The sequence below is a fragment of the Monodon monoceros genome, unplaced genomic scaffold (genome assembly GCF_005190385.1).
Source record: "Monodon monoceros isolate NGI ecotype Baffin Bay Population unplaced genomic scaffold, NGI_Narwhal_1 Super_Scaffold_3, whole genome shotgun sequence".
Lineage (NCBI taxonomy): Eukaryota > Metazoa > Chordata > Mammalia > Artiodactyla > Monodontidae > Monodon > Monodon monoceros.
Window position 1 is genome coordinate 73,875,813 of NW_021703780.1, and position 14,956 is coordinate 73,890,768.

The window sequence follows — 14,956 nt, forward strand, 5'->3', positions numbered from 1 at the left end:
CAGGTAAAAAGCACCCACTGGCCCTATTCTCATAATCCTAAATTGGTTGATAAGGTCATTTGCATCCAACAGGGTCAGGATCATCTCCGCATCTCACTCAATATCATGACTCAATCTTTCTCTTTCTTTAAGGTGATTCATATTTCATCATGTGGATTTTTTAAAGAATTCTAGACAGGATTTTCACACAACCCGGTGCTCAGCCACTTAGGAAACTGTTTTTGTCATTAGGTGGGTAGGACAAGCACAATGTTGAGTAAGAGAAAGGCAGAAGAGAATATATAGGAAATCCAGGGTTTATATGAATTTAATCCACAGGGAATATAGCAAAATAATCACAACTCAATGGAGAAAGGAGCTTTTGAGCGGGTTCTGAAATAAGCTATTAAGTCATGCAGATAAATCCTATGTCAATGCCGCAGCCTCAGCTGATTGGATTCATGTGTTGGAACTCATACTTTGTGAGGATTTAAGGCCCCTGATGTTCTCAGGGGTCTTTGTTGTTGCTATTGTTGTTGTTTGGTTGGTTTGGGGTGGTTCTTTTTTTGGCAGGAGTGGGGTCTCAGGGAAGGCATGACATCTTTAAAGTGGGAAGCTCATGGAAGAGTGGTGTCTGTGTCCTGCAAGGGTTTAAAAACTACATCACTTCAAACCTTATCCTGCATTGACAGTTTCAGGCTTTGCCACATTTCTGAGCTCTGTGCTCTAAAGAAGCATCCTCCCTTCTTCCACGTACCCTAGCCATCTAACTGTCCCATAAGGCACCTCTGCCCAACCAGTCAGGGATCAAACAATCAGATAATTCCAAGGGTGTCCCCATCCATGACTTGGAGATGTTGCTGTTGATAGTCATATAGCTTAACCTGTAAGTGACTCCAAACACAGACAGTCTTCTTCCCCATGAAGCCCCTCTTTAGGAGCACTGTGAGACCTTCCTATCCTGACCATTTCCATATCTGTAGTGCCTAAGCCAGTACCTGACACACGTAGTAGACATATAATAACTACTCATTAATCTGTTATATGAGCAAAAAATAATCTCCTGTGTTGTTATCTAATTACATGGCTGGATCTATTTGAAACCAAAGTTCAGCTTCCTCGGGCCAATATACCACTCTTGTATTCTCAGTGCCAAACTCAAGTCCTCCTGGCTCGAGAAACAATTGTTCTCTAGTAGTATGCTCTAAATTTTACATGACATCTCATTTAATTCCATGTAATACTTATGTAAATCTGTATTCCTATTTTACAATGAGAACCAGGGCTTTAAAGAAATCAAGTAATCTAGTTACAGTCCCAAAGCTTATAAATCATGGAACTATGATTTAGACCTCACTCTGTTTTAACTGCAAAATGTGTGTTCTTTTCATATGTATGGACTGCGCTCTGTCCTAAAATGAAGTTCCATGTACTTGCATCACTCAACTGCAGATACCAATGTTTAAGTCCAGAATCTTTATGTCTTATGAAGGACTACAGTGTGGAAGACATTGGGTGATCCACAGACTTAGTTAGCCCAGAACACAAGGAACAAGCATGAGGATGTAATATTGGTGAAACGCGAATTGAACAACAGTCAGAAATGGATTGTCATGGTGGTAAAATCCTGGAAGGAGCAAGGAAATGTTCATTCTGGAGTTTCCTTGGGAAAACATTGGCTAGAAAAATATCTGTCCTACCTGAGTTGGTCTTTAGCATGCCTGAAGCCGGGTAAAAGGGGTGGAAGGCTTCTCTCAGGGCCAATGTCTCCCTCGCTGCCTCCTTACTCTCTTCCTTCAGTATCTCCCATGCACCAGGCAATGTGCTGTACAGTAATGAGTGAGACACAATCTTTGCTTTTTTTAAAAAAAATCGTACAACACATAAAAAGATAGTTAGGACAAAACACGGTTAGTGCAATGCTAGAGTAACACAGAGAGAAACTGACCCAGCCACAGCATTGTCAGAAGAGCTGTTTAGACTATGCCTTAGTGGAGTCAAGTGGCTGAAAGTTTGATGAGAAGAGCATTCCAAGGAGAAGGAATGGTATCTATGCAGGGTAAAGACAACAACCAGCATGCTGTATGCAGAGAACTTCCTGCAGTTCAATGCAGCCAGAACATAAAGCAAGAAGGAGTCAAGGTGAGAGATGAGCAGGGAAGGTTGGCTTACTTTCTAAGTAAGCCATGTTGACAAGCTTGAATTTCATCTGACAGTGGTAGACATATTTTTGGAGAGCTTAGGCAGAGGACTGACAGAGTAGATATCAATTTTATGAAAATCCCTACAGCTACTGTAGGCTTGAAAGCAATAGGACAGAAGGCCAGGGGGCCAAGTTAGGAAGCTGGTGCCAAATCTCAGCAAAGTATAGGAACCTGAGCAAGAACAGGGGTAATAAGAATGGAAAGAGAGAAAAGATTTGACAATGACTCAGAATGTAAAATATTTCAGAAGGGTGGGAGAGGATTTTAACATGGAGAAAAAGAACAAAGCAGCAAAAAGGCAGGACTAGAACTGAGAGGTCAGAATATTAAGGAAACTACTGAGCAATATTAATAATTTTAAGTATGCCTGTGGTAGAATTACTAGGACTCTCATTGTCAAATATGTGGTCTTCTTTACTAGCTAGTCGCATGTAATGTTTTCAAGGTTCATACATGTTTTAGCATGCATTCGTCTCTTATTTCTTTTTATTGCCAAATAATATTTCATTGAAAGGATATACCACATTTATTTATACATTCATCAGTTGACGGACATTTCAGTTTTTTGCACTTTTTGGCAATTACACTACTATGAACATTCATGGACTTTATGTGGACACATTTTCATATATCTTGCGAATATATCTAGCAGTAGAACTGCTGAATTATATAACATTATAATTAACCACTTAAGTAACTACTTTCCAAAGTGCCTATACCATTTTTTTAAACATCTTTATTGGCGTATAATTGCTTTAAAATGGTGTGTTAGTTTCTGCTTTATAACAAAGTGAATCAGTTATACATATACTTATATCCCCATATCTCTTCCCTCTTGCATCTCCCTCCCTCCCACCCTCCCTATCCCACCTCTCTAGGTGGTCACGAAGCACTGAGCTGATCTCCCTGTGCTATGTGGCTGCTTCCCACTAGCTATCTACTTTACACTTGGTAGTGTATATATGTCCATGCCACTCGCACTTTCTCCCAGCTTGCCCTTCCCCTTCCCCGTATTCTCGAGTCCATTCTCTAGTAGGTCTGCCTATTTATTCCCCTCTTGCCCCCAAGTTCTTCATGACCACTTCTTTGTTTGTTTTTTAGATTCCATATATATGTGTTAGCATACGGTATTTGTTTTTCTCTTTCTGACTTACTTCACTCTGTATGACAGACTCTAGGTCCATCCACCTCACTAAAAATAACTCAATTTCGTTTCCTTTTATGGCTGACTAATATTCCATTGTATATATGTGCCACATCTGCTTTATCCATCCATCTGTTGATGGACACTTAGGTTGCTTCCATGTCCTGGCTATTGTAAATAGAGCTGCAATGAACACTGTGGTACATGAGTTTTTTGAATTATGGTTTTCTCAGGGTATATGCCCAGTAGTGGGATTGCTGGGTCATATGGTAGTTCTATTTGTAGTTTTTTAAGGAACCTCCATACTGTTCTCCATAGTGGCTGTATCAATTTACATTCCCACCAACAGTGCAAGAGGGTTCCCTTTTCTCCACACCCTCTCCAGCATTTATTGTTTGTAGATTTTTTGAAAATGGCCATTCTGACCGGTGTGAGATGATATCTCATTGTGGTTTTTGTTTGTTTGTTTGTTTGCTTTGGCGGTGCGCGGGCCTCTCACTGTTGTGGCCTCTCCCGTTTCGGAGCACAGGCTCTGGATGCGCAGGCTCAGCAGCCATGGCTCATGGGCCCAGCCGCTCTGCGGCATGCGGGATCTTCCCAGACCGGGGCACAAACCCGTGTCCCCTGCATCGGCAGGCGGACTCTCAACCACTGCGCCACCAGGGAAGCCCTCAATGTAGTTTTGATTTCCATTTGTCTAATGATTAATGATGTTGAGCATTCTTTCATGTGTTTGTTGGCAATCTGTATATGTTCTTTGGAGAAATGACTGTTTAGGTCTTCTGCCCATTTTTGGATTGGGTTGTTTGTTTTTTTTGATGCTGAACTGCATGAACTGTTTGTAAATTTTGGAGATTAATCCTTTGTCACTTGCTTCATTTCTAAATATTTTCTCCCATTCTGTGGGTTGTCTTTTCATTTTGTTTATGGTTTCCTTTGCTGTGCAAAAGCGTTTACGTTTCATTAGGTCCCATTTGTTTATATTTCCATTTCTCTAGGAGGTGGGTCAAAAAGGATCTTGCTGTGATTTATGTCAGTGTTCTGCCTGTGTTTTCCTCTAAGAGTTTGACAATGTCTGGCCTTACATTTAGGTCTTTAATCCATTTTGAGTTTATTTTTGTGTATGGTGTTAGGGAGTGTTCTAATTTCATTCTTTTACATGTAGCTGTCCAGTCTTCCCAGCACCACTTATTGAAAAGGCTGTCTTTCTCCACTGTATATTCTTGCCTCCTTTATCAAAGATAAGGTGACCATAGGTGCGTGGGTTTCTCTCTGGGCTTTCTATCCTGTTCCATTGATCTATCTTTCTGTTTTTGTGCCAGTACCATACTGTCTTGATTACTGTAGCTTTGTAGTATAGTCTAAAGTCAGGGAGCCTGATTCCTCCAGCTCCGTTTTGCTTTCTCAAGATTGCTTTGGCTATTCTGGGTCTTTTGTGCTTCCATACAAATTGTGAAATGTTTTGTTCTAGTTCTGTGAAAAATGCCAGTGGTAGTTTGATAGGGATTGCATTGAATCTGTAGATTGCTTTGGGTAGTAGAGTCATTTTCACAATGTTGATTCTTCCAATCCAAGAACATGGTATATCGCTCCACCTATTTATATCATCTTTAATTTCTTTCATCAGTATCTTATAATTTTCTGCATACAGGTATTTTGTCTCCTTAGGTAGGTGTATTCCGAGATATTTTATTCTTTTTGTTGCAATGGTAAATGGGAGTCTTTCCTTAATTTCTCTTTCAGATTTTTCATCATTAGTGTATAGGAATGCAAGAGATTTCTGTGCATTAATTTTGTATCCTGCTACCTTACCAAATTCACTGATTAGCTCTAGAAGTTTTCGGGTAGCATCTTTAGCATTCTCTATGTATAGTATCATGTCATCTGAAAACTGTGACAGCTTTACTTCTTCTTTTCCGATTTGGATTCCTTTTATTTCTTTTTCTTCTCCCATTGTTGGGGCTAAAACTTCCAAAACTATGTTGAATAATAGTGGTGAGAGTGGGTAACCTTGTCTTCTTCATGATCTTAGTGGAAATGGTTTCAGTTTTTCACCATTGAGGATGATGTTGGCTGTGGGTTTGTCATATATGGCCTTTATTATGTTGAGGTAAGTTCCCTCTATGTCTACTTTCGGGAGGGTTTTTATCATAAATGGGTGTTGAGTTTTGTCGAAAGCTTTCTCTGCATCTATTGAGATGATCATATGGGTTTTCTCCTTCAATTTGTTAATATGGTTTATCATATTGATTGATTTGCTTATATTGAAGAATGCTTACATTCCTGGGATAAATCCCACTTGATCATGGTGTATGATCCTTTTAATGTGCGGTTGGATTCTGTTTGCTAGTATTTTGTTGAGGATTTTTGCATCTATGTTCATCAGTGATATTGGCCTGTAGTTTTCTTTCTTTGTGACATCTTTGTCTGGTTTTGGTATCAGGGTGATGGTGGCCTTGTAGAATGAGTTTGGGAGTGTTCCTCCCTCTGCTATATTTTGGAAGAGTTTAAGATGGATAGGTGTTAGCTCCTCTCTAAATGTTTGATAGTATTTGCCTGTGAAGCCATCTGGTCCTGGGCTTTTGTCTGTTGGAAGATTTATCACAGTTTCAATTTCCATGCTGTGACTGGTCTGTTCATATTTTCTGTTTCTTCTTGGTTCAGTCTCAGAAGGTTGTGCATTTCTGAGAATTTGTCTGTTTCTTCCAGGTTGTCCATTTGACTGGCATATAGTTACTTGTAGTAATCTCTCATGATCCTTTGTATTTCTGCAGTGTCAGTTGTTACTTCTCCTTTTTCATTTCTAATTCTATTGATTTGAGTCTTCTCCCTTTTTTTCTTGATGAGTCTGGCTAATGGTTTATCAATTTTGTTTATCTTCTCAAAGAACCAGCTTGTAGTTTTATTGATCTTTGCTATCGTTTCCTTCCTTTCTTTTTCATTTATTTTTGGTCTGATCTTTATGATTTCTTTCCTTCTGCTAACTTTGGGGTTTTTTTGTTCTTCTTTCTCTAATGGCTTTAGGTGTAAGGTTAGGTTGTTTATTTGAGATGTTTCTTCTTTCTTAAGGTATAATTGTATTGCTATAAACTTGCCTCTTAGAACTACTTTTGCTGCATCCCATAGGATTTGGGTCATCCTGTTTTCATTCTCAATTGTTTCCAGGTATTTTTTGATTTCCTCTTTGATTTCTTCAGTGATTTCTTGGTTATTAAGTAGTGTATTGTTTAGCCTCCATGTGTTTGGTATTTTTACAGATTTTTTCCTGTAATTGATATCTAGTCTCATAGCATAGTGGTCAGAAAAGGTACTTGATATGATTTCAATTTTCTGGAGAAGAAACTGTATTCTGTTGTTTTTGGATGGAATGTCCTATAAACATCAATTAAGTCCATCTTGTTTAATGTATCATTTAAAGCTTGTGTTTCCTTATTTATTTTCATTTTGGAGGATCAGACCATTGGTGAAAGTGGGGTGTTAATGTCCCCTACTATGACTGTGTTACTGTCGATTTCCCTTTTTATGGCTGTTGGTATTTCCCTTATGTATTGAGGTGCTCCTTTGTTGGGTGCATAAATATTTAAAATTGTTATATCTTCTTCTTGGATTGCTCCCTTGATCATTATGTAGTGTCCTTCTTTGTCTCTTGTAGTAGTCTTTGCTATAAAGTCTATTGTGTCTGATATGACAAGTGCTACTCCCGCTTTCTTTTGATTTCCATTTCCATGGAGTGTCTTTTTCCATCCCCTCACTTTCAGTCTGTATGTGTCCCTAGGTCTGAAGTGGGTCTCTTGTAGACAGCATATATATGGGTCTTGTTTTTGTATCCATTCAGCCAGTCTATGTCTTTTGGTTGGAGCATTTAATCAATTTACATTTAAGGTAATTATTGAGATGTATATTCCTATTACCATTTTCTTAATTGTTTTGGGTTTGTTATTGTAGGTCTTGTTCTTCTCTTGTGTTTCCCGCCTAGAGAAGTTCCTTTAGCACTTGTGGTTAAGCTTGTTTGGTGATGCTGAATTCTCTTAACTTTGCTTGTCTGTAAAAGTTTTAATTTCTCCGTCAAATCTGAATGAGATCCGGGCTGGGGAGAGTAATCTTGGTTGTAGGTTTTTCCCCTTTATCACTTTAAATATGTCCTTCCACTCCCTTCTGGCTTGCAGACTTTCTGCTGAAAGATTAGCTGTTAACCTTTTGGTGATTCCCTTGTATGTTATTTGTTGTTCTTCCCTTGCTGCTTTTAATTTTTTTTTTCTTTGTATTTAATTTTTGATACTGGGATTAATATTTGTCTTGTCGTGTTTCTCCTTAGATTTATCCTGTATGGGACTCTCTGTGGTTCCTGGACTTGACTTACTATTTCCTTTTGCATATTAAGGAAGTTTTCAACTATAATCTCTTCAAATATTGTCTCGGTCTCTTTCTTTTTCTCTTCTTCTTCTGGGACAACTATGTTGGTGCATTTAATGTTGTTCCAGAGGTCTCTGAGACTGTCCTCAATTCTTTTCATTCTTTTTTCTTTATTCTGCTCTACAGTAGTTATTTCCACTATTTTATCTTCCAGGTCACTTATCTGTTCTTCTGACTCAGTTATTCTGCTATTGATTCCTTCTAGAGAATTTTTAATTTCATTTATTGTGTTGTTCATCACTGTTTGTTTGCTGTTTAGTTCTTCTAGGTCCTTGTTAAACGTTTCTTGTATTTTCTCCATTCTATTTCCAAGATTTCGGATCATCTTTACTATCATTATTCTGAATTCTTTTTCAGGTAGACTGACTATTCCTCTTCATTTGTTAGGTCTGGTGGGTTTTTACCTTGCTCCTTCATCTGTGTGTTTCTCTGTCTTCTCATTTTGCTTAACTTACTGTGTTTGGGGGGTCTCCTTTACGCAGGCTGCAGGTTCGTAGTTCCCATTGTTTTTGGTGTCTGCCCCCAGTGGCTAATGTTGGTTCAGTGGGTTGTGTAGGCTTCCTGGTGGAGGGGACTAGCGCCTGTGCTCTGGTGGATGAGGCTGGATCTTGTCTTTCTAGTGGGCAGGTCCACGTCTGGTGGTGTGTTTTGGGGTGTCTGTCGCCTTATTATGACTTTAGGCAGCCTCTCTGCTAATGGGTGGGGTTGTGTTCCTGTCTTGCTAGTTGTTTGGCATAGGGTGTCCAGCACTGTAGCTTGCTGGTCGTTGAGTGGAGCTGGGTCTTGGCGTTGAGATGGAGATCTCTGGGAGATTTTCACCGTTTGATATTATGTAGGTCTCTGGTGGACCAATGTCCTGGACTTGTCTCTCCCACCTCAGAGGCACAGCCCTGAAGCCTGACTGGAGCACCAAGAACCTGTCATCCACATGGCTCAGAATAAAAGGGAGAAGAAAGAAAGAAAAGAAAAGAAAAGAAAAGAAAGAAAGAAAGGAAGGAAGGAAGGAAGGAAGGAAGGAAGGAAGGAAGGAAGGATGGAAGGAAAGAAGAAAGAAAGAAAGAAAGAAAGAAAGAAAGAAAGAAAGAAAGAAAGAAGGAAAGAAAGAGAAAGAAAAGATAAAATAAAATAAAGTTATTAAAATAAAAAATTCTAAAAAGTAAAAAGTAATTTTTTAAGTAATTTAAAAAAAAAAAGGAAAGAAAGAAGAGAGTGACCAAACCAAAAAAGATATCCACCAATGATAACAAGCGCTAAAAACTATACTAAAAAAAACCCAACGAAACAAAAAAAGACAGACAGAACCGTAGGACAAATGGTAAAATCAAAGCTGTACAGACAAAATCCCACACAGAAACATACACACTCACAAAAAGAGAAAAAGGGAAAAAATATATATATATTGTTGCTCCCAAAGTCCACCTCTTCAGGTTGGACTGATTTGCTGTCTATTTAGGTATTCCATAGATGCAGGGTACATCAAGTTGATTGAGGAGATTTAATCCACTCCTCCTGAGGCTGCTGGGAGAGATTTCCCTTTCTCTTCTATGTTTGCACAGCTCCTGGGGTTCAGCTTTGGATTTGGCCCTAACTCTGCGTGTAGGTCCCATCCCTATTCTTTTGTCTCTGTTTTATCTGTTTTCTTTTGCCCTACAGAGGTACATGGGGATTTTCTTGACTTTTGGGAAGTCTGAGGTCTTCTGCCAGCATTCAGTAGGTGTTCTGTAGGAGGCTGTTCCACATGTAGATGTATTTCTGATGTATTTGTGGGGAGGAAGGTGATCTCCATGTCTTACTCTTCCACCATCTTGAAGCTCCTCCTCCTGTACCATTTTATATTCCCACCACCAGTGCATAAGGTGCGATACACAATAGTGTATTCAATTTCTCTACATCCTCCTTTTGATTATAGCCATCTCAGTGGATATGATATGGTATCTCACTGTAAGTTTGATTTGCATTTTTCTGATGGTTAATGAGTCTGAACATTCTTCCATGGGCTAATTCGCTATTTGTGTAAGTTTTCTGGATAAATATCTATTTGTATAACTTTTCTGGATAAATATCTATAGAACAGAACAGATAATTGGGTTGTCTCTAAATTATTAAGTTGTATAATCTTTTTTTTAACATCTTTATTGGGGTATAATTGCTTTACAATGGTGTGTTAGTTTCTGCTTTATAACAAAGTGAATCAGTTATACATATACATATGTTCCCATATGTTTTCCCTCTGTATAATTTTTTAATATATTTTAGATACAACTCCCTCATCAGATATACAATTTGTAAATATTTTCTCCCATTGTGTGAATTATCTTTCCACTTTCTTGATGGTATCCTTTGAAGCACAAAAGTTTTCATTTTAATGACATCCAATCCATCTGATTTTTCTTTTTTTGTTTGTGTTTTTAACATCATATCTAAAAATCCATTGCCTAATCCAAGGTCAAGATTTATACTTATGTTTTCATGTAGGAGTTTTATAGTTTTAGCTCTTATATTTTGGTATTTGAACCATTTCAAGGTAAATTTTGAATATGGTGTGAGGTAGGGTGTTCTTTTGCTTGTGGATATCTAGTTGGCTCAGAATCATTTGTTGAACAGATTATTCTTTCTCTATTGAATTGTTTTGGCAGCCTTTTTGAAAATCATTGAGCGTAAATGTGAGGGTTTCTTTCTGGAATCTCAATTCCACTCCATTGATCTACATGTCTTTCCTTATCCCAATAACACAATGTCTTGATTACTGTAGACTTGTAAGTTTTTGAAATCAGGAAGTCCTCCAAGTTTGAATCAGGTTGGCCAAAAAGTTTGTTCAGGTTTTTCCATAAGATTAGGGAAAAACCCGAAACAACTTTTTGGCCAACCCAAATACTTGTTTTTCAAGATTATCTTGGCTATTTTGGTTCCACTGAAGTGTTTTAGTTTTTTTTTTTTTTTTTGCGGTACGCGGGCCTCTCACTGTTGTGGCCTCTCCCGTTACGGAGCACAGGCTCCAGACGTGCAGGCTCAGTGGCCATGGCTCACAGGCCCATCCGCTCCGCGGCTTGTGGGATCTTCCCGGACCGGGGCATGAACTCGTGTCCCCTGCATTGGCAGGCAGACTCTCAACCACTGTGCCACCAGGGAAGCCCCTCCTGAAGTTTTTTTTTTACGTTGTTTTAGGATGCAAAGAACCCAGCTGGGATTTCGGTAGGGACTGCATAAATTTACTCTGTAGGTCATTCCAGGGAGTACTGCCATTTTAACAGCATAAAGTCTTCTTATCTACAAACACAAAAACATCTTTCCATTTACTAAGGTCTTCTTTAATTTCTCTCAATAATAGGATGTAGATTCAGATTTAAGTTTTGCACCATTTTATTAAATTTATTCCTAAACATCTTATTCTTTTTGATGCCATTATAAATGGAATCCATTTCTTAATTTCTTTTTCTGATTGTTTATTTCAAGAGAAATGAAATGTAATTAATTGTCTTTTGTATATTGATCTTTTATCCTGAAAACTTACTGAGCTTGTTTACTATTTCTAATAGTTTTTTTAGTAGATTCCTTAGGATTACTATATACATGAGATGTCATCTGCTAATAGAGATAGTTTTTCTTCTTCATTTCAACTACGGATGCATTTTCTTTCTTTTTCTTGCCTAATTGCCTTGGCTGTAGTTTCCAGTAGAAGTTTTGTGTCTATATCTTGAGGTATTGGTCTGTAGTTTTCTTTACATGTGATGTCTTTGTCCAGTTTTGATATCAGGATATTTGTGATCAGAATGCATTGGGAAATATTCTCTTTTTTCTAATTTTTGGAACAGTTTTATAAAGAATTGGTATTAATTGTTCTTTAAATGTTTGGTAGAACCCATCAGTGAAACTATCTGTACCTGGGCTTTTCTTGGTGGGGTATTTTTAATTACCAATTCAATCTCTTTATTTTATTTATTATTAATCTATTCAGATTTTATATTGCTTGGGTCAGCATTACTAATTTGTATATTTCTAGTAATTTGTCTATTTCATCTAACTTGGTGACATATATTTGTTCATAGTATTCCCTTATAATCTTTTCTTTCTGTAGAGTCAGTAGTAATGCCCCCTTCATCATGCCTGATTTTGGTAGCTTGAGTTTTCTCTTTTTTCTCCTCAGTCAGTCTAGCTAAAGGTTTGTCAGTTTTGTTGATCTTTTCAAAGAGGCAACTTTCCCTTAGGTTGCTTTTCTCTATTTGTTTTTCTTTTCTCTATTTCATTAATTCCTGCTCCAATCTTTATTATTTCTGTCCCCTGTTTGCTATGGATTCATTTTTCTCTTCTTTCTGCAGTTTCTTAAGGTGAAAGGATACGTTACTGGTTTGAAATCTTTCTTCCTTTCTAAATACAAGTGCTTAGAGCTATAAATTTCCCCTAAGCATTGTTTTAGTTGTATCCCATAAATTTGACATGTCTTAAATTTCATTTATCACAAATGTTTTTCTCATTTCCTTGTAATTCCTTCTTTGGCCCATTGATTATTTAGGAATGTGTTGTTTAATCTCTACATATCTGTAAATTTCCCAATTTTCTTTTATTGATTTGTAATTCTACACTGTTGTGGCCAGAGAACATACTTTATATGATTTCAATCCTTTTAAATGTTTTGAGGTATGTTTTACAGTGTAGCTGGAGAACATTCCATGTACACTAGAAAAGAATGTGCTTTCAAGGCTCTCTTTGATTATCTCCAACCCTCCTCCCCCCCCATCCCCTCCCCCTGCCATCTGTTAGCTGTCTGCATTGTTTGGTGTCACATCCAGCTGTTAGGCTTCACTAATTTCCAGCTGATCTATTGCTTTCAATAATGCCCTGGGAGTACAAACTGCTCCACAATTTGATCCAATTAAATTCTGGCTCCTTTGCAAGGGTGTTGTTTAGTTTGTTTGTTTGTTTTTTCTGTTGTACAACAAAGTGAATCAGCCATATGCATACATATATCCCCACAGCCCCTCCCTCTTGAGCCTCCCTTCCACCCTCCCCATCCCACCCCTCTAGGTCATCGCAAAGCACTGAGCTGACCTCCCTGTGCTATGCTGCTGCTTCCAGGGGTGGTTTTTGAGGCCAGTTTTTTCTGACCCCAGGAGGGTAGTTCTTCCCCGATAGGTGAGCTATGGTTTAGCTCATTGGTCTCATAGAGCTACTAACCTCCTCTTAATTGTTCACCACCACAATCCCTATTGTTTTGGAGAGCACCATTGGGTTTAAAATTCTCCAGTTTCAAATCACGTGAGTTTCTTTCAGTAAGCTTCAGAGCCATCTATTCTTTTTTTTGTTTTAATTAAAAAAAAATTTTATTTTATATTGGAGTATAGTTGATTAACAATGAGAGCCCTCTATTCTTAAAGCCTGCCTCTCTTCCTAGCAAAATCTCTGAGCCACTGCTCTGGAGATTTGGATTGGAATGATACTCTTGCTTTGTGAACAGGGATCTGGTTAGGGGTGGCAGCCTTTGGAAGAATTCACTGGCCTCTCCCAGGGTGGAACCACTGTCTCCAGAAAGCTGAGCAAAGGTGATACGTATCTCAGTACCTTCAGCGGGCTGCACCTGGAGCAGAGCCTCTGCCCTCTGAGCGTCAGCTGGGTGGAGGAATGTAGCCTCTAACCTTTCAGCTATGCTCACCAGGAATTAGCCTCTGTAACTCAGAGCTGGAGGGGATAAGAAGAGCTGGTGGCCTGCCTTTCTAAAAGAGATACCACATCCCTTGACTGGAATCTGAGGGAAAAGTTAGCTCCATCTTCTTGGCCACATCTGCCCAGAGTAGAGCTTCCATCTGGCTGAGCTTCCATCTGGCTGGGTGGGGGTGAGGAAGGAGCAGGTGGTACTGCAAGTGCCTCTGATCCCTGCTGCTCTTACCAAGGTTTAGTAGATTTTCTTAAACAAATAATTTTTCATTTGCTGTATATGGTTAGGACAATTCCAGAGACTTTAAATGGTTCGGCTTCTATTTACTATTTTCACCAGTTATGGGTTTTTGCTGGGGAATAGATCTGTGGGGCTCCTCACACTGTCATTCCAGGAGTAAAACTCCAAAAAACTTCCCTTTAAGCGTCCAAGACTTGGAGGTTGCTTATTATCACAGTAGAACCTAGCTTAGCATGACCAAAGTAATGTCTAATATTAGAGCAGAACTGAAGTAAACTCAAGGGAAAAAATAAAATAAAACTAATTTGCTAACTCTCTGATAAGTTCTTGTCCCTTAAAGCTGAATAGCCTTCACTAGTCAGATTTCAGAATAATGTTTCTCCTGTTTTTCCTTTGTTCTTTCTGTTGCCTCGACTAATTGATATAATGGGCATTTGCACACTGCATCCCTCTAGCGAGAAATCCCAAGTTATTTCAGGCTACTTACAATGTTTAAAACACAGTATCCATGCAAAGATGGCAATGTGACCATCATGAGTCAGGGATACTATCTATTTTCTACACTGCACTTTTCTGAGATCCTAAAACACTACCTGGCTTGCCTGATACTTGTTAGCTGCTCTCAAAATATAGTTTTTGAATGAATGATAACTTGCTCCTGTTCCTTTGTCATACTGGCCATGCTGGGGATGAAAGTGATGAGAGGACAGTTTGTCTTACAGTATTTTTCTGAAAGTATCCTCCCAGAGACTGGTTCAGAATGGGACACTGCGTGACACCTATGTCCTCAGGGACTCTATGTATCAATAAAATAACCCAAGAGTCTTCTAGCCAAAAGGTCTGGCCTCATTTCCAAAGTAATCTCAGGAAACAAGAGGTATATTCTGGTATCTGTAACTGATACCATAGAACAGACTGTGGTCCCTTCAGTTTTGTAAATGAAAAGCAGTGTGAGGAAGTTCACCCCCAGAAAGATGCTGTTGAAAAGAAGGCAAATGATTCTGAATAATCAGCCCACAGATAGGCCACAGGGAGACCTAAATGCCTAGCAATTCCCTGGAAAATCACAGAGGATAGAGGCTTGTCCTCTTATTTAGAACTGAAAGAATCAGGTTTCTTCCCAAAGCAGTCAGAGCCCTGCCTTAAAAGGAACTGGTTCAGAAGCCCTAGAAAATTCCTGAAATAATAAGGATTAAAAGGTAGCCATTGAACCACCACAACAAGCCTCCCTGGGAATTAACTGTGTTCCAGACCTAAGGACTGGGTCGTGTCTCTTACGTGGGATCCTGGCGCTAACGTGCACCTCTTTGTGAGCCTCACGCCAGC

At 38.8% G+C, this 14,956-nt stretch overlaps 1 protein-coding gene across 19 annotated transcripts in view; it reads right to left on the reverse strand.

Annotated features, from left to right (window-relative positions):
• Nucleotides 1-14,956, reverse strand: part of FHIT (fragile histidine triad diadenosine triphosphatase) — a 1,443,555-nt gene that overhangs the window by 862,709 nt on the left and 565,890 nt on the right. The window contains exon 1 of one of the 19 annotated variants that reach the window (XM_029242165.1): nt 1,680-1,751. The exons of the other annotated variants lie outside the window; for them this stretch is intronic. The gene's annotated coding sequence lies outside the window, so the exon portion shown is untranslated. Of the gene's footprint in view, nt 1-1,679; nt 1,752-14,956 lie in introns of those variants that run through there. 19 annotated transcript variants of the gene reach the window in all.